We start from the raw sequence: 21823 nt of genomic DNA on the forward strand, positions 1-21823 counted from the left end.
CGTGGGGTTTGGGGGGGGGGGGGGGGGGGAGAAGAGTGAGAGAGATTTACCGCCAATGTGAACAGCTGGTAAACCCCGCCCTTAAATTTACAACTGTTTTTAGATCTTCAGATAACATTTCATGATTATTCAATTTAAATGATTATAATGAAAGCTCAGTGATTTTAGTAGCACAGTGTCATAAAAGGTTAGGCACATCCACTAAGAATTTGAAATTTATATGCACACTACTGTTCCAATGCCCCCCCCCCCCCCCTCCTTCCCAGGGTTACTGAAGAACCAGACAATAACCTTGCAAACATTGGTATGCATGGCTCCTACCATGGGGATCAAGGAGAGAGAGATCTGAATAACTGTTTTCAATCCTCCAGCTCCAGCAAAATTAAGCCCGTGTGCGTTAGACTTGTTTTCCTGAGTCAGCTGCAGAACACCGCAGGATGGAATAAAAGTTCCTCCATAATAGACAGATCACGCTCATTAATTACCAAAATTTTGTCAGCCCAATCACGAAAGAAGCAATATTTTGCAAACAATGTTGGTCCATCTCCGGCTCTGTACATTTAAAAATAATCAGATGTTCAGCATTCCTTAAGAAATCAACTTGGTAGAAATTGCTTTATCAGGAAATTCATTTCAGTGATCAATAATTCTAGGCTTTCAAGCAGGATCGCAAGTTTCGTTTAGACACGATTCTTGATAATTGTTGCTACAACCCTATCAATTATCTGTAAAGATTACCTGTCTGTTAAATAAAATGCAATGCCAAGCCAAGCGTGTTACAATTGCAGCAAAAATATGGCAACAGTCCAAACAAAGCGCTGTTGAAGGAGAAGACCGAGGACAAGAAAGAAATAAAGCCTCACTTGCACTGGTAGAAAGTTCATCTCATTTTGCACCAAGTCTGTTGAGCTGCATAAATGTTCCGTTACAACATGGGCTACATTGTTCAGTCTGCATGATAAACACCCAGCAAAATGATCTTAACTGAATTATTGTAGTTTCCTTTGCAGTATTCTCTAAATGCTTAAACTCTGACAGCTGTTTCCCTTTCAGCTGCACTATAGGAAACCACACACTAAAACAAATGTTTCCTTAGCAACCACACTACCACCAATTTGCAGGGGACTGAGCCAACCAATTGAATTCCATTTTACCCTCAGTCATAACAAGAGCATCGACAATCTTGCTGTGCTGTTTGAGGAATATCATGGTTTGGATTTTAAGATCAGTGGTGAAGGAGCAGTGTTCGCTAATGATCAAGAAAAGCTGGTCACAATATTTGGCTCATCATAACGTTGATTCCATTTTGGCGTCAGCCAAAGGGGATCGCTGGCACTCAGCAACAGTGTAATCATCAAGCAGGCAACCAGATGGCTGAACTCTCACAGTCAGCAAACCAGGGAATAAAAAGCACAGAATAAATTTTAATTGATTTGATTAGGAAACATACAAGGATTAAAGTAGAAGCTGAAATGTAATAAACACGGAAATAATTTATAACTTTAAAAAAATCTACTGATTTATTATCATGGATTTTTTTAATCATGGAATGGAGGGAATGTGATGCTGGACTTCTAAAATTAGTCTATTAGGACAAGAGAGGACAAGCAGATTCATTCTACAAGTCTTAACATTTCCAACAGTTTTTATCGTGAGAATGAACAGATAGTTAAAGATCATGTCCAACCACTGATTGTGCTGATTATATCGGTGAAAACTGTAACAGCCTGTGAAGGAGCAAAAGGGTTGCACAGTGATGATGGCAAACACCAACGGCATTGCTGCAGACTTAGGCCTACATTGTCACTTTTCCCCAGTTTACGCCTTTAAGCTAATGGCATGCATATTCAATTTGCAACCATAGCAAACTGATGGTGGCCTACTGTACACTGTTTATCCAGTTTAATTTGAGAGCATGGTGAGGAAGTTTAATAAGTGCAGTTCACACATTCTGTTGAAATCAACAGCAATTTCTGAGAACTTGAAAACGAGTTAATTTTGTTGTTTTTGGTTTCAGTTTTAAAAAACACAAGCAATCAAATTTAAAAGTTTCATCTTCTAATGACTACTGGTATTCCTTGTGCTGCAACATGTAATTATATAGTGTCATGATATCGAGATATTAGGAACTTGGGTCCAGAAATGGGGTCCAATATGTAGCAGGTAATTCATGGGTTAAACAGACTGAACAGATGGAAGGAAAAGACTGCTAAGCAGCAGACTCAGAGGGATACACCCGCAACCGAGTTGCCTTGATCCAGTCAGATTTTAAAATAATCTTTATTAGTGTCACAAGTCGGCTTACATTAAGACTGCAATGAAGTTACTGTGAAACTCCCCTAGTCGCCAAACTCTGGCGCCTGTTCAGGTACACAGAGGGAGAATTCAGAATGTCCAATTCACCTAACAAGCACTTCTTTCGAGACTTGTGGGAAGAAACCCACGCAGACACTACAGACAGTGACCTAAGCCAGGAATTGAACCCGGGTCCCTGGCACTGTGAATCAACAGTGCGAACCACTGTGCTACTGTGCCACCCCTAGTCAATGAGAATACATAGGATGTCCCAGTTCAGCCAGGATGATCCATTCAAGATCCATTGTCCTTCGGGACAACCTTGTTTGACAAGCCATTAGCCTATCAGAATCTGATGACCATTTTATCAATCAATGGAAGGTTAGTTCTATATGAATGGCATATTTCCTTTTGCAGAAAAGGGGATTGGAAAACCAGACCAGATGTAGACCAGACCAGGTAAGGATGACAGATTTTCTTCCCTTAGTGAACTAGATGGGCGTTCACAACTTTTACAACAATCAACAATGGTTTGTTGGTCGTTATTAGACTTTTAATTCTAGATTCCAGATAAGGGGATCAGGGGTTACGGGGAGACGCCAGGAGAATGGAGATGAGAAAATATCAGTCATGATTGAATGGCAGAGCAGACTCGATGGGCCAAGTGGCACAATTCTGCTCCTATGTCTTATGGTCTTATTTTGATTTAATTGAAATTCCAACATCTACCCTGGTGGGATTCTAATCTGTGCCCCAGAGCATGTCGCTGGGTCTCTGGATTACTAGACCAGTGACAATACATGTATGCCAGTCTTCCCCTTTTGAAGAATTACAAAGAAGGCTTTAGGAAATCGACAGAGGTCATGAAAGCTGCCGGAGGCAGGCTTTGGAAAAGGATTTTGACCAATTGTCCCTAAAAGAAGAAAACTGCTTCGTAAATGCAAGTATTGCCTTTGTCTGGCTGTGAAAGTGGCATGAAAGCTGTATGTTCTGGTAGTGTTGTATAATGGGAATTCGTGTGTTTAAGGTTCAGAAACTGCATGTAATCTGTTAAGTGTTGGAGCATGAAGTTAAATTTTAAATATTGTATTTTTAACATTTAACATTTTATTAAGACATTTATGGTTTTAACACAACAAATGATACAAATACAAACGTGAACATAACTCAGTGCGTAACACCTCCCCCCAAAACAACAACCATACCACGCCAACTTGGCCTATACACACTCCCCCAAGTCCATCCATCTCTTCTCGCTGTTCCCACCTAAACTAAACTAATGCCCCCATCCCCCTTATTCCCTAACCCCCCTTATTGTACCTGCTAACAGTTTAGTTTTCCCCAAAGAAGTCAATAAGCAGCTGCAACCTCTGAACGAACCCCAACACTGATCCCGAGGGCAAACTTGATTTTCTCAGGTCTGAGAAAATCAGCTTTGTTGCTAACCCCGCTAGCCCCCGCCCATGGCGTCAATCATCCTACACTCCACTGATTTCCCTCCCCCCCCCCGATCGAACATACATATGCAAAACATAACAATCCTCAACAAAGACAAAGAAGAAAATTTCACCCACCATCCCCCATTAAGAACAAGGTTAACCCACATACGAAACTGAGCAACGGCCTAAAACTTAAGTGCAAAAACAATACATGCAGAACCCAAAGAGAAAAGAAATTTAGCAGCATAATAAGTACACAATTACCCCCCCCCCCCCCCCCAACACCCAAAGTTCAATGTCCTCCATCACCCGTCAGTCCCCTGGCCTTAACAAAGCTCATCGCCTCATCTGGCGATCCAAAATAAAATTCTTGGCCCTCGTAAGTGACCCGCTAATGAGCTGGGTACAGCACACCAAACTTCACCCCCTTCTTAAAAAGGGACAACATCACTTTATTGAAACTCGACGTTCTTTTGGCCAGTTCCGCATCCAAGTCTTGATGAATACGCAGCTCATTATCTTCCCATTTGCAGCTCCTCATCTGCCTATCCCACCCCAAGATCTGTCCATTTTCCAGGAACTGGTGCATTCGTACCGCCATCACCCTTGGTGGCCCATTCTTCAGCGGCTTCCTCATAAGCGCTCGGTGTGCCCTGACCGCCTCCAAGGGCCTAGTAAACGCACCTTCCCCCAGCAACTTCTCGAACATACACACCATAAATGCCCGTGTCTGATCCCTCACTGCCCTACGAGAGGCCAACAATCCTCAGGTTCGACCTGCGCGACCGGTTCCGTCTGCGCGTCTGGTTCTCCAGATCCTCCACTTTCTCTTGCAGCCTTTTCTGGTGGTCCTTCATCAGCTCCATCACCGCCGCCAACGCGGTTAGCTGATCATCATGCTCATCAACCGCCTCTTCCACCTTCTGGATCTCCCGGCCCTGGGTGTCCAATCTCTGCTCCACCCGCTCAATCCCTATCTTAATTGGATCCAGGTACTCGTTTCTTTGCTTAGAAAAGCTCTCCTGGAGAAAGTCCACCAGCTGCTCCGTTGACCACTGGATCGGCAATTCCAGTCCCCAAGCCTCTGCCATATTTTTCTGTGCTGCAGTCTCCACTCCCTTCCTCGACCAACGATCTCTCATTTTCAGACCACTGTTGGTCCACGAATCCATACCCTGGTGGGGAATCCTCCTCTACCTCACCAATCTCCCGTTTTGACCATCAAATCCCCCGTAAGTCAGGGAAAAGGTCCCAAAGGTCCACCACAAGCGGGAGCTACTAAATAATCAACCGCTCACTCCATGGCCGCCACCAGACATTTTGTTTTCTTGTGTTTTAATAAAGTTTGTTTATAAACTAACCAAGCTCTATTTCTTAAATTTTCACTCTTGGAAGATAATTGATTTTTCTGCATAGGTTTAAGCCTTCAAACAATTACGCATCTGGTTCAGTATCTTGGCCATTGTGGAGGGCTGACCAGGTGTGCGTAGCAGTAGCACCATTAATGTAGTAAAACATTTCAATGTACTTGACTGGAGCATTAAACAAAATTTGACAAAGAAGCATCTCAAAAGGAGAAAAGAGAGATGGAGAGGCCGATGGAGGGAATTTGAGAGGTTAGGGACTGGACAGCTGAAAGCATGCCACCAATGCTAGAGAGATTCAAAGAGGAACATTGAAGTGGCCTGAAATGGAGGAGTGCCATTTGATCAAAGGGTTGCAGGAGGTTGGAGACCGGGAAGCTGGAGGCCACAGCGGAATTTGAAAATAAAGATGTAAATTTCAAAATTCAAGTGTTGCTTTACAGGGAGTCAATGTATATCAGTAAGCACACACGTGATGGGTTACCAGAACTATGTACAAGTCAGGACACATTTATGGAGAGCAAAATATGGATGGTCAGTAATAAGAGCATTAAAATAGTTAGGTCCAGAAGTAACAAATGCACAAATTAGAGTATCAGCAGATCAACTCAGTCAGAGCAGAGTTGGATAATGCTACAGAGGTTATGGCCACATCATATTGCACATATCCTAATATATATTACAAAGATGGGCACGGATCACATCAAAAATAGACAATTTACTGTGGAAAAATGAACTAGAGGGCCAGGTGACTTCTTTCAGTTTCTGTACAAACTCATACTAACTCATACTTCTGGGGAATCATTAAAATGTAAATGTTCTTTCGGAGGACTTTCCATTGGAAATATATCAAGATGCAACAGATCACTTTTGGAATTAGCAATCACTATTGTCAGGATATGTCACAAGGTGAGAAAAGGAGAAATTATCCCTCGTCTCTCCCCTGTCCATATTACCCTTACCTAAATTTACAATAGAGCACGAGAATGAGGAGCATGCTATCTAAGCTCCAAGTCTTCTTACATTTCTCTGCAGCCTTGCCTTAAGATTCAAGGTTTTGAACAGATCCAAACACGCAACGATGCAGTCTATCCAGTCATTATCCAGTGTAAAATTACTGACCCATGACCAACTTTGTAGAAACGTTTACGAATGAAACTACAGAGTAGAATATTAGACTTTGATTTTCAAAATTAAAGGCTAGGCAGACCGACACAAGACAATACCTGCAGTACTTTTAGCCTTGGAAGTTTAAATTTTATGTTTTACATGCTGTGCACCTACTTTATGGTCCATAACTATTTCATGGTCAAAAGAGGGGGTTTCCAAAATGAGTCCTTTTTAAAACTTGATTACTTTGCAGTAATTGTATAAATTAATTCAATTTTTTTTTATAAAAGAGCTACATATCTGTTGAGTGGCTAAAAAAAAAATGAAACTGCTTTCCAGTGTCAGCAGATCACAGGAACAATGGGTCAGATACTGTTTATGGTTAAACTAACTTTGTTATATACATTACAACAACTAATGGATACAGAGTGATTTCAGTGTAACCACTGCAACCACTTTCTGACTGGATAAAATAGATTACACACAAGATGTTGGATGACTGTCAATAACATGCAAAGCTGTAATTCAAATCGCAAAGTTTTCACAGCATAACCTTGAGCACATGAACAAACCTGACTCAAAGCATCATCAGGTAGTTTAAATTACTACCTTAAACTTTACTGCCAATCATTTTGATTGCACTGTGTTTTTGGTGACCTGTTCCCAGGCTATTTAATATGATTTGATCTGACCTCTAGGATGTGCTTGAGAATAACTATACTGACTCCCTTCAGTCTCTCTCCAACTCCCCCCCCCCCCCCCCACCCCGTCACTTGTGGGAAGCATCTGGTCTTTGCTCGGCTCTTCACCACATGGGGATTGTGCACAAGAATTTTACATCCATTAGCTCGAAAGTGCCAGACATCAGCTTTAATATACATGGGTTACACCTAAATTATGAACGTTTTTGCTCTTTACCAAAGGTAAGTGCTCGATGCATTCAGTGTCTCAATTTTGACGAACTTGTTAAATGTGGAAACCATCTTAAGTATGTCCTGTGAAGATCTGTATTGGCCTCCCAACCATTTACAGTATTACTGACTTAGATGATGGAATAGAAAGCCACATAGCTAAATTTGAGTGTGATAGTACATATGGAAGTGTAAAATTACAAGAGATATTGATAGATTAATGATAATAATCTTCATTAGTGTTACAAGTAGGCTCACATTAACACTGCAGTGAAGTTACTGTGAAAATCCCCTAGACACCACATTCCGGCGCCTGTTCGGATACACAGAGGGAGCATTCAAAATGTCCAATTCACCTAACAAGCACGTCTTTCGGGATTTGTGGGAGGAAATCGGAACACCCGGAGGAAACCCACGCAGACACAGGGAGAACGCTCAGACTCCACACAGACAGTGACCCAAGTGGGAATGGAACCTGGGACCCTGGCACTGTGGTGAAACAGTGCTAACCACTGTGCTAACATGCCACCCTTTTTAAGCAATAGCAGAATGGATTTCAAAGCAGGCAAATGTGAGCTCATCCATTTTGTTGCCTAAAGAGGATAGAACATAAAATAGTGAAAAGCTGGAAACAGTGAAGGTCTAAAGAGATTCGGGGGTTCAGCGCTGTCATGAAGAACAACAGAAAATAATCAGAAAGGATAATGGTATGCTGGCCTGAATAAAGGGGGTAAAAGTCATGTTTCAGTTATCCAAAGCCCTGTTAGACCGCACCTGGAGTTAATTTTTGAATATTGTTTCATAGGATTCTGACTTCGCTGGCAAGGCCAACATTTGCTGCCCATGCCAAATTGCCCTTGGGAAGGTGGTGTTGAGCTACCTTTTTAAAAAGAGTACCCAATTTTTTTTTCCAATTAAGGGGCAATTTAGCATGGCCAATCCACCTATCCTGCACATCTTTTGGGTTGTGGGCACGAAACCCACGCAGACACGGGGAGAATGTGCAAACTCCACACGGACAGTGATCCAGGGCCGGGATTCGAACCCGGGTCCTCAGCGGCGCAGGCAGCAATGCTAACCACTGTGCCACCGTGCTGCCCGTGTTGAGCTACCTGCTGAACTACTGCAGTTTATTGGCTGCAGGTGTATCCACATTGCTATTAGCAAGGGAGTTCCAGGGTTTTGCTAGAGCAGTGGAACCGCAAATATTGCCCAAAACGTCAGGATGGTGTGGGGCTTGGATGGAAACTAGCAGCTTGTGATTTCCCCATACATGTGCTGCCATGGTCCTTGTAGCTGGCAACGGTCGTGGATTTCTGATGTGCTGTTAAAGGAGCCTGGGTGGAGTTGTCACAGTGCATCTTGTATAAAAGTATAAAAAGTATATACTGCTGCCAGTGTGTGTCAGATGTGGACACAGTGAAGGAGTGAATTTTTTAAGCTGGTGGATGGTATGCCGATCAAGCAGGCTGCTTTGTCCTGGATGGAGTCAAATCTCTTTGAGTGTTAAGAGTTATGACTTATCAGGCAAATGGAAAATATGCCATCACATGCCTTACTTGTGCCTTGTAAATGGATGTACAGGTTATTGGGAGTCAGGAGAAGAATTCCTAACCTCTTGACTTGTTCCTGTGGACACACTGGCCAAGTTTCTGATCAATGATAATCCCACAATGTTGAAAGTGGGGATTCAGCAATGGTACTGGTATTGAATAGCATGTGGAGATTCTCTCTTGTTGGAGATGATCATTGTCTGGTGTTCATGTGGTGTGGATGTTACCACACTCCAAGCCTAATGTTTTTCAGATTCTGTCGCAAATGGACATTGACTGCTTCAGTATCTGAGGGGTTGCAAATTGTACTGAGCTTGGTGCAACCAGTGATTATCCCCACTTCTGACTTTATGATGGATGATCATTGATGAAGCAGCTGAAAACCCTGGGCCTAGCTCACTACCCTGATTATCTTCTGCAACAATGTTACAGGATAGATGATTGACTTCCAACAATCGTAACCATCTTCCTTTGTGCTAGGTATGACTCCAACCAGATGAGAGTTTTCCACCCCCACCAATTCCAATTGACTTCAACTTTGCCGGGGCACAGGTTGTGTCAAAATGGTGCCTCGATGTCAAGTGCAGTCACTCTCAAGTCACCTCTGGAATTCAGCTCTTTTGTCCATGTTTGGAGAAAGGTTGTAATGAGGTCAGGAACCGAGATGCCTTGGTGGAACTCAAAGCTGAACGTCAGTGAGCAGGTTTAAATGAGTAATTGCTGCTTGATAGCACTGTTGACAACACCTTCAACATTCTGTTGAAGAGGGAGTAGGTTGATGGGGCTGTAATTGGCCCGATTAAGAAGCTGCTCTGTTCTTTGTGAACCGGACATACCTGGCCAATTTCCCACATTGCCTGGTAAATGCCAGAATTTCAGCAGCACTGAAAGAGTTTGGGCATAGCTAATTCTGAAGCACAAGTCTTCATCAGTACTAGTATGTTGCCAGGACCTAAAGCTTTTTGCAGTACTCAGTGCCGTCAGCCATTTTTTGATATCACGTGTGAATCAAATTGGCTTTGGACTGACATTTGTGAAGCTGGAGTCCTCAGGAATATGCGGAGATTAATCATCCAGCTCCCCCATTTGACGATGAGATATTTGTGAAGCCTCCCATGTGGCAGAATTGCAGAGTCATTTGATCTGTTAGAAATCATCCTGTTTTATAGCTTCACAGGTTGACACTCAATTTTTTGGTATACGTGGTCATGCCATCCTGCACACTTCATTGGACCAGGGCTACCTATCCCTTGGCTTGATTGCGATGGTAACATGAGGGATGTGCTGGGCCATGAGGTTACAGATTGGGGTGGAATACAATCCTGCTGACATTGATGACCCACAGTGCCTCAAAAATGTTCTGCTTTAAGTTGCTAGATCTATTCTGAAACTATCCTATTTAACAAGGTAATGTAACACGTTGGAGGGTATGCTCAGTGCCACGGCAAAGTTTTGGCTTGACAAGAACTGTGCAGAAGTCACTCTCAACTATACTGTCATAGACAGGTACAGCTGCAGCAGGTAGATTGGTGAGGATAAGGTTACATAGGTGGTGTAACTTGAGACCATAAAGTAGGTAGTCAAATTAGTTTTTTTAAAAGAAGGAACCTTTTGAATATAAATAAATAACCATGTTTGACAATAACAGTAACTCGGCAAAGCAGTAATAACTATGAAAACAGGAGCAGGAGTAAAACAGGTCTTGCTTGCAGGTCACCCTCTTGCATACTGAAAAGACGGCCAAAACCCGCACATGCTCAGAACCCGCAACAGATGCCAGATAAGCAATTACATTGGAGGGAAGATTTATAAGAACACTGTGCTCAAAATGACACTAATACATTTTTCCCTCTTGTTCGTTCCCTCACCACCTGCAGCAGGTCCAGCAGCATGAGGTGTCTTTAAGAACTTGAATAACGTGGTCAGTCGTGATGCTACTAAGCCACCCTACTGAAGTCCCACAACCAGAGCACATGCTCTTTGCTCTTGCCATCCTCAGTGATTTCTCCAACATGGAACAAAGAACAAAGAACAGTGCAGCACAGGAACAGGCCCTTCGGCCCTCCAAGCCTGTGCCGACCGTGCTGCCCCTCAACTAAAATCTTCTACACTTCCTGGGTCCGTATCCCTCTATCCCCACGAATATCGGGAAAGTAGGACGAATCTCAAACGCGCAATAAAGAGGGCTAAAAGGGGTCATGAAATATAGAACATAGAACAGTACAGCACAGAACAGGCCCTTCGGCCCTCGATGTTGTGCCGAGCCATGTATCTTTGGCTAACAGGGTTAAGGAAAATCCCAAAGCCTTTTATTCGTATATAATGAGCAAGAGGGTAACTAGAGAAAGGATTGGCCCACTCAAAGACAAAAGAGGGAATTTATGCGTGGAGTCAGAGGAAGTGGGTGAGATTCTTAATGAGTACTTTGCATCGGTATTCACAAAGGATGTTTAGATACTCTAGGTCAAGTTGTCATACAGAAGGGGGAAGTTTTGGGTATTCTAAAAGACATTAAGGTGGACAAGTCCCCAGGACCGGATGGGATCTATCCCAGGTTACTGAGGGAAGCGAGGGTTGAAATAGCTGGGGCCTTAACGGACATCTTTGCAGCATCCTTGAGCACTGGTGAGGTCCCGGACGACTGGAGAATTGCTAATGTTGTCCCTTTGTTTAAGAGGGGTAGCAGGGATAATCCAGGAAATTATAGACCTGTGAGCTTGACGTCAGTGGTAGGCAAACTGTTGGAGAAGATACTGAGGGATAGGATCTATTCATATAGGCAGCATGGTTTTGTGCAGGGAAGATCATGTCTTACAAACCTAATAGAATTCTTTGAGGAAGTGACAAAGTTAATTGATGAGGGAAGGGCTGTAGATGCCATATACATGGACTTTAGTAAGGTGTTTGATAAGGTTTCCCATGGCAGGTTGATGCAAGAATTCTTTGAGGAAGTGACAAAGTTAATTGATGAGGGAAGGGCTGTAGATGTCATTTCAAGGACTTTAGTAAGGCGTTTGATAAGGTTTCCCATGGCAGGTTGATGCAAAAAGTGAAGTCGTATGGGGTTCAGGGTGTACTAGCTAGATGGATAAAGAACTGGCTGGGCAACAGGAGATAGAGTAGTGGTGGAAGGCAGTGTCTCAAAATGGAGAAGGGTGACTAGTGGTGTTCCACAGGGATCCGTGCTCGGACCACTGCTGTTTGTGATCTACATAAATGACCTGGAGGAAGGTATAGGTGGTCTGATTAGCAAGTTTGCAGATGATACTAAGATTGGTGGAGTTGCAGATTGCCAGGAGGACTGTCAGAGAATACAACAAAATATAGATAGATTGGAGAGTTGGGCAGAGAAATGGCAGATGGAGTTCAATCCAGGCAAATGCGAGGCGATGCATTTTGGAAGATCAAATTCAAGAGCGGACTATATGGTCAATGGAAGGGTCTTGGGGAAAATTGATGTACAGAGAGATCTGGGAGTTCAGGTCCATTGTACCCTGAAGGTGGCAACGCAGGTTGTTAGAGTGGTCAAGAAGGCATACAGCATGCTTGGCTTCATCGGACGGGGTATTGAGTACAAGAGTCGGCAGGTCATGTTACAGTTGTATAGGACTTTGGTTCGGCCACATTTGGAATACTGCGTGCAGTTCTGGTCGCCACATTACCAGAAGGATGTGGATGCTTTGGAGAGGGTGCAGAGGAGGTTCACCAGGATGTTGCCTGGTATGGAGGGTGCGAGCTATGAAGAAAGGATGAGTAGATTAGGATTGTTTTTGTTGGAAAGACGGAGGTTGAGGGGGGACCTGATTGAGGTCTACCAAAATTATGAGAGGTATGGACAGGGTGGATAGCAACAAGCTTTTTCCAAGAGTGGGGGTGTCATTTACAAAGGGTCACGATTTCAAGTTGAGAGGGGGAAAGTTTAAGGGAGATGTGCGTGGAAAGTTTTTTACGCAGAGGGTGGTGGGTGCTTGGAACGCTTTACCAGCGGAGGTGGTAGAGGCGGGCACGATAGCATCATTTAAGAGGCATCTAGACAGGTATATGAACGGGTGGGAACAGAGGGAAGTAGACCTTGGAAAATAGGAGACATATTTAGATAAAGGATCTGGATCGGCGCAGGCTGGGAGGGCCGAAGGGCCTGTTCCTGTGCTGTAATTTTCTTTGTTCTATTCATGCATTTGTCAAGATGCCCCTTAATTGTCAATATCGTCCCTGCTTCCACCACCTCCTCCGGCGGCGAGTTCCAGGCACCCACCACCCTCTGTGTAAAAACCTTGCCCTTCGCACCTTAAACCTATGTCCCCTAGTAATTGACCCCTCTACCCTGGGGAAAAGCCTCTGACTATCCAAAAGGAGGAGTACCAATTATCGACTACCACTGATTGTAGCCCGAGCAAAACTGAAATCCATGGGAATCATGAAGAAAACACTTCACTGGTTGAAATCATATGTAGTACGAAGGGAGATGAATGATCCCAGGGCATCATTGCAGGAGTTTCTCAAGGTAGTGTCCCAGGTCCAACCAGCTTTAGCTGCTTTGTCAATGGCCTTTCCTCCATCATAAGGTTAGAAGTGACAATAATGTCAGTGGGGATGTTTGCTGATGATTTCACTGTTTGCTAATGATTGCACAATGTTCAGCGCCATTCACGATGACTTACTGAAGCAGTTCATAGCTATATGCAGCAAGCCACAGACAACATTCAGGTTTGGGCTCATAATTGGCAAGTAACATTTGTGCCACACAATCTCCAAAGGAGAGAGAATCTAACCAGTTTCCCCTGATATTCAATGACATTACCAATACAGAATCCCCTACTATCAACTTCCTGGGGAGTTACCATTGACCAGAAACAGAACTGGGCAGGCGTGTAAATACTGTGGCTACAAAAGCAGAACTCAGAACTGTGGCAAATACCTTACCTCCTAACTCTTCCAAAACCTATCCACCATTTACAAGGCACAAGTCAGGAGTGTGATTGGTTGCCTGAGTGAAATGAAAAATGAAAATCGCTTATTGTCACAAGTAGGCTTCAAATGAAGTTATTGTGAAAAGCCCCTAGTCGCCACATTCCGGCACCTGTTCGGGAACTGAGTACAGTTGCCCGAGTGAATACAGCTCCAACACTCTAAAGCTTGACACCATCCAGGGCAAAGCAGCCCGTTTGATTGGCACACCATCCAACCACCTTAAACATTCACTCCCTGCACCATCGATGCACAGTGGCAGCAGTATGCATCATCTCCAACAAGCACTGCAGCAACTTACCAAGGTTCTTTCGACACTGCCTTGCAAATCCACACAACTTCTACCATCTAAAAGACAAGGGTAGCAAACACACAGGAATATCAACAATCAGAAGTTCCCCTGCAAGCCGCACAGTCCTAACTTGGAACAATATTACTGTTCCTTCATTGCAGCTGGATTAAAACCTGAAACTCCCTCACCTTCTCGAGGGCAATACATGTTGACCGAGCTAACAGCACCAACATCCTGCGAACAGACAAACAAAAAAGCATAGTACTTCACAGCAGTCTTAAATCAATATTGATATGAGCAACAACAGAGACAGACCAACAGCAGGTAAAAGAGGTAGGTTTTAAGGAGAGGAAAGAATTAGAGTTGGAGAGGTTTAGGAATTTAGAAACTTAGGGCCTTGGCAGTTGAAAGCATGGCCACCAATTGTAGAACAATTAATTAATGTTGGGGGTCCAATTGAGGCATTCAAGAGGGAAATTGATAATTATTTGAGTTGAAAAATGTGCAGTTGTACAGGGAAAAGGCAGGGGAATGGCCCAAGTCATAACGGTCATTTGGAGGGAGAGTAATGCAGACATAATGTGTCAAATACCCTTCTTCTGCACCGTAACAATTCTGTGGGTGTGCAGATGTTGGTTGTAAGGCTGGGGGATGTTTAAAGAGAGTCAGAGGACTAAGATCATGAAAGGATATGAAAGCAAGGAAGAGAAAATCTAGGCATTGCTTAACTGGGAGCCAATATAGGTCAGCGAGTACAAGGGTGAAGGGTGACTGGGAGGTGGTGCAAGTTCCAACAGTGCTTTCAGACAAATTACAGTTTTGAGTGTGTGGATAATGGGAGGCCAGGAACATTTTTGCCACACAATCAGGAAGTCAAGTCCAGATATCAAATGAGACCTTTGTGTAGGACTGTAGAACATTTTCCACTTTAGTTACCTGGTGTTACTCAGAGTCCATAAGTGGCAGCTAGACAGTAAACTTTACTATACAGTCCCTTATTACAAACCTTAATCCCAACCCCTCTGCACCATTCTCCCTTTATTAGAGGCAGTACACGGTGGATCTTTACCCGAGCAGGTTTCATATTTGAACCACACCGCCAGCAGATTCTCACAAATCTGCAATAGATTTGAACTCCCATTACCAAAGATGAAAAAAAATGTCGAAAGCCTGGTAAAGTTGACAGGAAGAAACTATTTTTACTAGCAGAGAGGCCAATAACTAGGGAATAGATTTAAAGTAATTAGTAGAAGGATAAAAGAGGAGTTGAGGAGAAACTTTCACCCAGAGTGTGGTGGGGTATGAAATATAGTGCCTTAAAGCACAGGGGGTGGGTACTGTAACTGCCTTCAATGTGATTTGTAAATGGACCAAGCTTACATCAATCCTAACCATTTTAATACATTAAATCTGATGATGGCGTTTATTTGGTGATCAAAATTGTCTCAAAATATATTTTAAAGAATTTGTAGTTATTTATAGAAGAACAAAGAACAAAGAAAAGTACAGCACAGGAACAGGCCCTTCGGCCCTCCAAGCCTGTGCCGACTATGCTGCCCATCTAAACTAAAATCTTCTACACTTCCTGGGTCCATATCCCTCTATTCCCATCCTATTCATGTATTTGTCAAGATGCCCCGTAAATGTCACTATCGTCCCTGATTCCACCACCTCCTCCGGCAGCGAGTTCCAGGCACCCACTACCCTCGGTGTAAAAAAAAACTTGCCTCGTACATCTCCTCTAAACCTTGCCCCTCGTATCGTACATCTCCTCTAAACCTTGCCCCTCGTACCTTAAACCTATGCCCCCTAGTAATTGACCCCTCTACCGTGGGAAAAAGCCTCTGACTATCCACTCTGTCTATGCCCTTCATAATTTTGTAGACCTCTATCAGGTCGCCCCTCAACCTCTGTTGTTCCAGTGAGAACAAACTGAGTTTATTCAACCGCTCCTCAGAGCCAATGCCCTTCATACCAGGCAACATCCTGGTAAATCTCTTCTGCACCCTCTCTAAAGCCTCCACATCCTTCTGGTAGTGTAGCGACCAGAATTGAATACTATACTAATTTTATTTATAATTTTATTTTCCTTCTTGAAAGAGAATAAAACTGCAATAAGAACACATTAAAAAGTAGTAAACTATTGGTTTAAAAATGCTGTTTGAAGGAGGATTATTTTTTAATAGAGTACTCAACTGTTTACTAGCAACTTGTTGACTGGCAACTAGAACAAAATACTGCAGGCAGTAATCAAAAATGATTTCTCTTGCTTTGTTCTTGGCAGCAAGTTCAACTGGAGCAGCTGATTTCACTCTGCAAGTAGCTCCAAGTCAACATTTTCTATTTCTTAGAATTGTTCATCCTTCAATATGAAACTGAACTCAATATCATTCAGAGAGCACATATGATGGATACACCCAAGTATTAATTGTTTTACCTAAGCCGTACAATTTTATACAACTCTAGGTCTCCCATGTACTTCAGACATTATCTTCACCTTTTGGTAGCCAAGTTTCAAATCTATCGAAGATTATTGAAGAGATGAAAGTCAACTTTTTTCTAGGTAATCCAAGTGATCTCAAACTAGACGTCATCTCAAATCTTTTTTGGATAAACATGGAATTGCTTCACCATGCAGCCCCTTAGAAACTTGGTCACCAGCTAATAAAATTCAAAGAGGACAGCCTCATCTTTCTAACTGCCCAACCGACAGCAAGTTGTTTAAATTCATTTTTAAATGAGGCTGGTGACAAAGATCCAATTGCATTGGACATCAGTATTTTCACAGATCCCCATATCCCACAAGAGTTTTAATGCTAAACTTATGAGGTGCGCAGCAGCACCATAGGAGCAAGCAGTGCATAGACATTATTATTTTTTTCCAGGAACACCTCGACAGCGACTAGATATAGATTAAAATGGTAATGTCAACAGAAGTAATGGCATCATTGATGTATCTTATTAGAACTGGGAATTTCCCAAACAATAATCCAGGAAGATCTTCAATCTCTCCAAGAATATTTCCTCTTTCACAGGATGTGGGCATCAGCATTTATTGCCCATTCTTAACTGCCCATAAGGTGGTGGTGAGTAGGTACACCAGAATGCTGTCACGAAGAAAGTTTTGAGGTTTTGACCCAGCAGTAAAGGAACAGTGATAGTGTTGTTCCCATGTCTGCTGCCTTTATCCTTCTTGGTGGTAGAGGTCACATGTTTGGAAGGTTCTGTAGAAAGAGCCTTTGTAAGATGCTGAAGTGTACCTTATAAATGGTTCATACTGCTGCCACTGTGCATCAGAAATGGAAAAGAGTGAATATTGAAGGTGATGGATGGGGTGCCAATCTAGCACACTGCATTGCCCTAAATAGTGTCAAGTGTCTTGAAGTGGAGAGGATTCCATTACACTCCTGACTAATGTCTTGTAGATGGAGTATAGGCTTTGGGGAGTCAGGAGTTACTCTCCACAGGATTTCCAGATCTTGCAGCCGCAGCATTCAGATGGATCACATTGTTCAGAGTTTGGTCAATGGTCACCCCCAAGGTGTTAATAATTAGGTATTCACTGCTGGTATTGCCATTAAATATCAAGGGGAAGTGGTAGGATTCTCTCGGTGGAGGTCATAGTTTACCTGGCACTCGTGTGGCATGAATGTAACTGGCCAATGTACAGGCCTTGCTGCATAAGTCCAGAGACTGCTTCTGAGGAGTTGCAAATGGTGAACAGCAAATATGCCCAATCTGGCCTTGGGATGGAGGGAAGGTCATTGATGAAGCAGCTCAAGATAGTTGGGCCTAGGGCACTACCTTGAGGAACTTCTGCAGCCACGTCCTGGGACTGAGATGATTGACTTCCAACAGCCACAACCAGGTATTACTCCAACCAGTGGAGAGCATTCCCCTACTGATTCCCATTGACTCTAGTTTTGCCAGGGCTCCTTGGATGCCATACTCGGAATGTCCTGCTGTCAAGGAATAACACTCTCACCTCACAATACAAACAGAACAAATATGGGGAGAAAACACACCCCTGCTTGATCCCTCCACCTTTAATCGTCACAAATTTGACAGATGCAAAGCACTTGCAAGATGGACTGAATATATACTGAAGACCTATTGAAGACAACAGATGAGAAGAAAAGCCAATAATTAAGGGAATATGGAAAGTCCAAAGACAAGCAAGAACAGAAATAAGTTGAATGACAATAAAGCCAAAGGCTCAGATCAAATGGTCATCAAAGTAAACATTCACAAAACTTTGGAATAGACAAACTGGAATCTCATTTTAATAACATGGGAGAAATCCCATAAGACTTAAGTCAATATTTATTGTGCTCCCGAAAAGGCCCAGACAATTGAATTTGAACTCCATCGCACAGACTGATGAGTCACGTTACTAAGACCCTTCTTCGAGTATTGGACAGGAGCAAGAAAAAGCCAGAAATGTTGGCTTTTCAATGTGATTTTGTAGAAGATAGAGAATGTAAAATGCTATCTTTATAGTACCATATGACCATATGCGTTATGGCACGCAAGCCATTTGATAAGGTGAAATATGAAGAACTGATGAGCATGTTAAGAGTTTCTTGACCTTGATGACAAAAATCTTTTGAGTGATGCAAAATCTTTATTGGGAACAAACCTCAGCCAAGCAGGTTGAAAACAATCCAAGGGTTCTCAGACTAGACAAGCTATTTTGAACTCAGGTTCTATCACGGTTAATTATTAAACTGAATTTAATACATCTCACATTAATGAAAAGTTTTGCACACCAGTTAATCAGCAACACAAGTATACAATGAATGGGACTGCATTAGCGGATGGAGTTTAAAACAAATGACTGGAAAGGATTGTATAACCATCACTTTTAATGTCTAGACAATTATGGCAAACAGAAAATACTTTGAATGCAGAGTTCAAAGAATTTGGAGATTATGTTGAGATTTCAAAGAGTTCATTTAGAGTAATACATTTTTGTGCAGTAGTCAGGACCGAATACACATATTGGAGATATAGTAACCGTCAAGGCCAATCCCAAGCATAAACTGTGACAATCTAAGCGTAAGGAGCTACAGAACCACAGTCCAGAGGACGTCCAGTATATATAAAATATTCTATTGTAATGATATGGCAAATCCTGTAGATTACTGCAAAAAGGAAAATCGGATTATTACTTCAAAAATAAACACTCAAGAGTATGAATTCACATTACAACAGGGGAGCCCCTGATATATCCTATAGGTTCCATGGAGCACACACATTCGTATGGACTGAATGCTTGGGTTATGTCCTGTAAAATCCATGTGTCCCTTTGAGTCCTCATGATTTGGCCCTTAAACTGATAAAATTGATTCAAATAGGCTTGTATAACTTGATTCGCTTTGGAGAGCTGGAGATTTCACTGTTCTTAGCAACGTTGCTTAATTTGAGTAATCCCCAATTCAGAATGCCAAAATTAGTTAACCATCACCAATGTTATATAGATGCAAATTAAAGACTAAGGTTAGACAGCAAGCAGAAGCATTCTCAAGGGCACAGATCTTGGACTCCCTCGGAATTCCTGGCAATTTAAAAACAGGTACACGGAAGAACTCAATTATATATTCTAAAAATATTGAAAAGAAATCTGCCAAATAGCATAGTAAATGTAAAGGGAAAAAGAATCAGAACATAGAAATTGTACCTTATTCCCTGTTACTTTGTCGCACTTTCAAATCAACATTTCTATTATACAGTAAACCAGCACTGTACCAACCGTAATGCTCTATTAACAAGAATAGATGATATGCCACCCCCCCACCTCCCATGCAAATCGGCACTTTACCAGAAGCCATTCGGACATCAACTATAACCAAACTTCTTGTAGAGGTGCCTCTGGTCCTTCTTGTTGGCGGCTGCCATTGTAATTCATGCATTTTACTATAATCCCAGTTGATGTAGGTGGCAAGATCCCAGAATGAAACCCTGGCTCAAAGGCCGTAATGTTTACTTTCTTTGTACAAAATATTTAAGGAACAGATTCACAGGACCACCTAACAGATTTAACAAGAAAAAAAAACGTATTCAAGAAAAAAAAACGTATTCAACAGGGGAAAATTGAATTATAACAAAATAACTCTTTACTCCCCGCTTATCTCTGATTTTAAGATTAACACTGATTATAAAAGTACAATTTAGGCTAGTGGTCCCATTAAAACAAAGTGCATTTTAAGCACAGAGTTCTGGTCAAATACACACACACATTCCACTCTGAACCCAAGTTAATACCTGCAGTTTTCCCCTCAGAATCCTTCCAGGTGATTGTCACATGAGAATTAGCAAACTCCACTCCCAGAACATGCTTTGAAATCTTCTCGCAATAATGGTGGTCTGCATTCGGAAATCTAGGCTAGGCTTTCTAAATTATTACTCAAAGCTCCCGCTCCATCTTTATCAGAGAATCCAGTCCAAGATTTTACACCACCCCCTTCAGGATTTTTGCTTAACTGCTGCACAAACTGATCACAATTAGTTTAACTCGCGATTCCCAGACTGTATTAAAATGGCATCAAATGTTTCATGAAGTCTGCTGTCCCACTTTAAATCTAGTTCCTGCAAATGTGTTTTTAAACTCAGAATACTTTGTTTATTCTTCCTTCAATTCTTACTTCAGTCATCTAAAACAATATTTCTGTCCCAATTCCCTGGTTATCTGGATTGTAAACTGTTCCTTAGGAAGCATGAATTTTGCAATTCCCTTGTCCTGTTCAGCTTCTACTGGCCGAGTTGAGAGGTGTTCATTCCCCAGTATGTGCTCTCCAATGGCAATATTACTAGCTAAAACTAAAATTAAGAAGCTTTTCTATCCATACAAAGGCCTCCAATTGCTAAGCAACACCTACATACCTCTGCTGGCCTATTTATTCTTCATGCCATGGCCCCCTCAAAGCATAACAGAATTACAGCTGGAATTAACCAACTCCCACACACATACACAAACACCTTTGTACAGCATGAGTCTAACTACAGGTTCTACCCTTCCAGGCACAGAAACATTAAATTATGCCCATTAAAACTGTACCTTATTTCTTTTTATTTATAAATTTAGTGTACCCAATTAATTTTTTCCAATTAAGGGAAAATTTAGCGTGGCCAATCCACCTAGCCTGCATATCTTTGGGTTGTGGGGACAAAACCCACACAAACACGGGGAGAATGTGCAAACTCCATGCGGACAGTGACCCAGAGCCGGAATCAAACCTGGGACTTCGGCGCCGGGAGGCTGCTGGGCTAACCCACTGCATTACCGTGCTGCCTTTACTGTACCTTATTTCTAATGTTTGCGAATAAAAATCTAAATCTCTTCCTAAGGGCAGCATCACCTCTCCCAATGCATGCCACTGTACAATACATAATCTGGTTTTAGAAACGTGGCTATAGCAATCTTTTACACTGGTTATGCTCTGGTCAGTAGTAGCAACTTAGCACCCCCCATGTCTGATCTTCCACTTTTTCCAGCCTGTAGTTCGGAGAAACAACTACACTTCAACCAATTCAGATAGCAAACTACTTGATTTTAACTGTTCAACTATAAATGTAAACCTACTTGTGATATTAATAAAGATTATTATTATAAGTAGGCTTACATTAACACTGCAATGAAGTTACTGTGAAAATCCCCTAGTCACCACACTGCAGCACCTGTTCAAGTACACTGATGGAGAATTCAGAATGTCCCATTCACCTAACAAGCACGTCTTTCGGGACTTGTGGGAGGAAACTGGAGCACGCGGAGGAAATCCATGCAGACACGGGGAGAACGTGCAGACTCTGCACAGACAGTGACCCAAGCTGGGAATGGAACCTGGACCCCGGAGCGGTGAAGCAACAGTGCTACCCACTGTGCTATGTACCC

The 21823-nt window shown here is 42.5% G+C and overlaps 1 protein-coding gene across 8 annotated transcripts in view; it reads right to left on the bottom strand.

Moving 5' to 3' along the window:
• The window catches only part of LOC119972293 (protein tyrosine phosphatase type IVA 3-like), a 154864-nt gene that overhangs the window by 76472 nt on the left and 56569 nt on the right, over nucleotides 1-21823 (bottom strand). Inside the window, exon 1 of one of the 8 annotated variants that reach the window (XM_038808766.1) lies at nucleotides 864-1024. The exons of 6 other annotated variants lie outside the window; for them this stretch is intronic. The gene's annotated coding sequence lies outside the window, so the exon portion shown is untranslated. Of the gene's footprint in view, nucleotides 1-863; nucleotides 1025-21823 lie in introns of those variants that run through there. One more of the 8 variants, XM_038808761.1, reaches the window with a different exon arrangement.

The sequence above is a fragment of the Scyliorhinus canicula genome, chromosome 10 (genome assembly GCF_902713615.1).
Source record: "Scyliorhinus canicula chromosome 10, sScyCan1.1, whole genome shotgun sequence".
Lineage (NCBI taxonomy): Eukaryota > Metazoa > Chordata > Chondrichthyes > Carcharhiniformes > Scyliorhinidae > Scyliorhinus > Scyliorhinus canicula.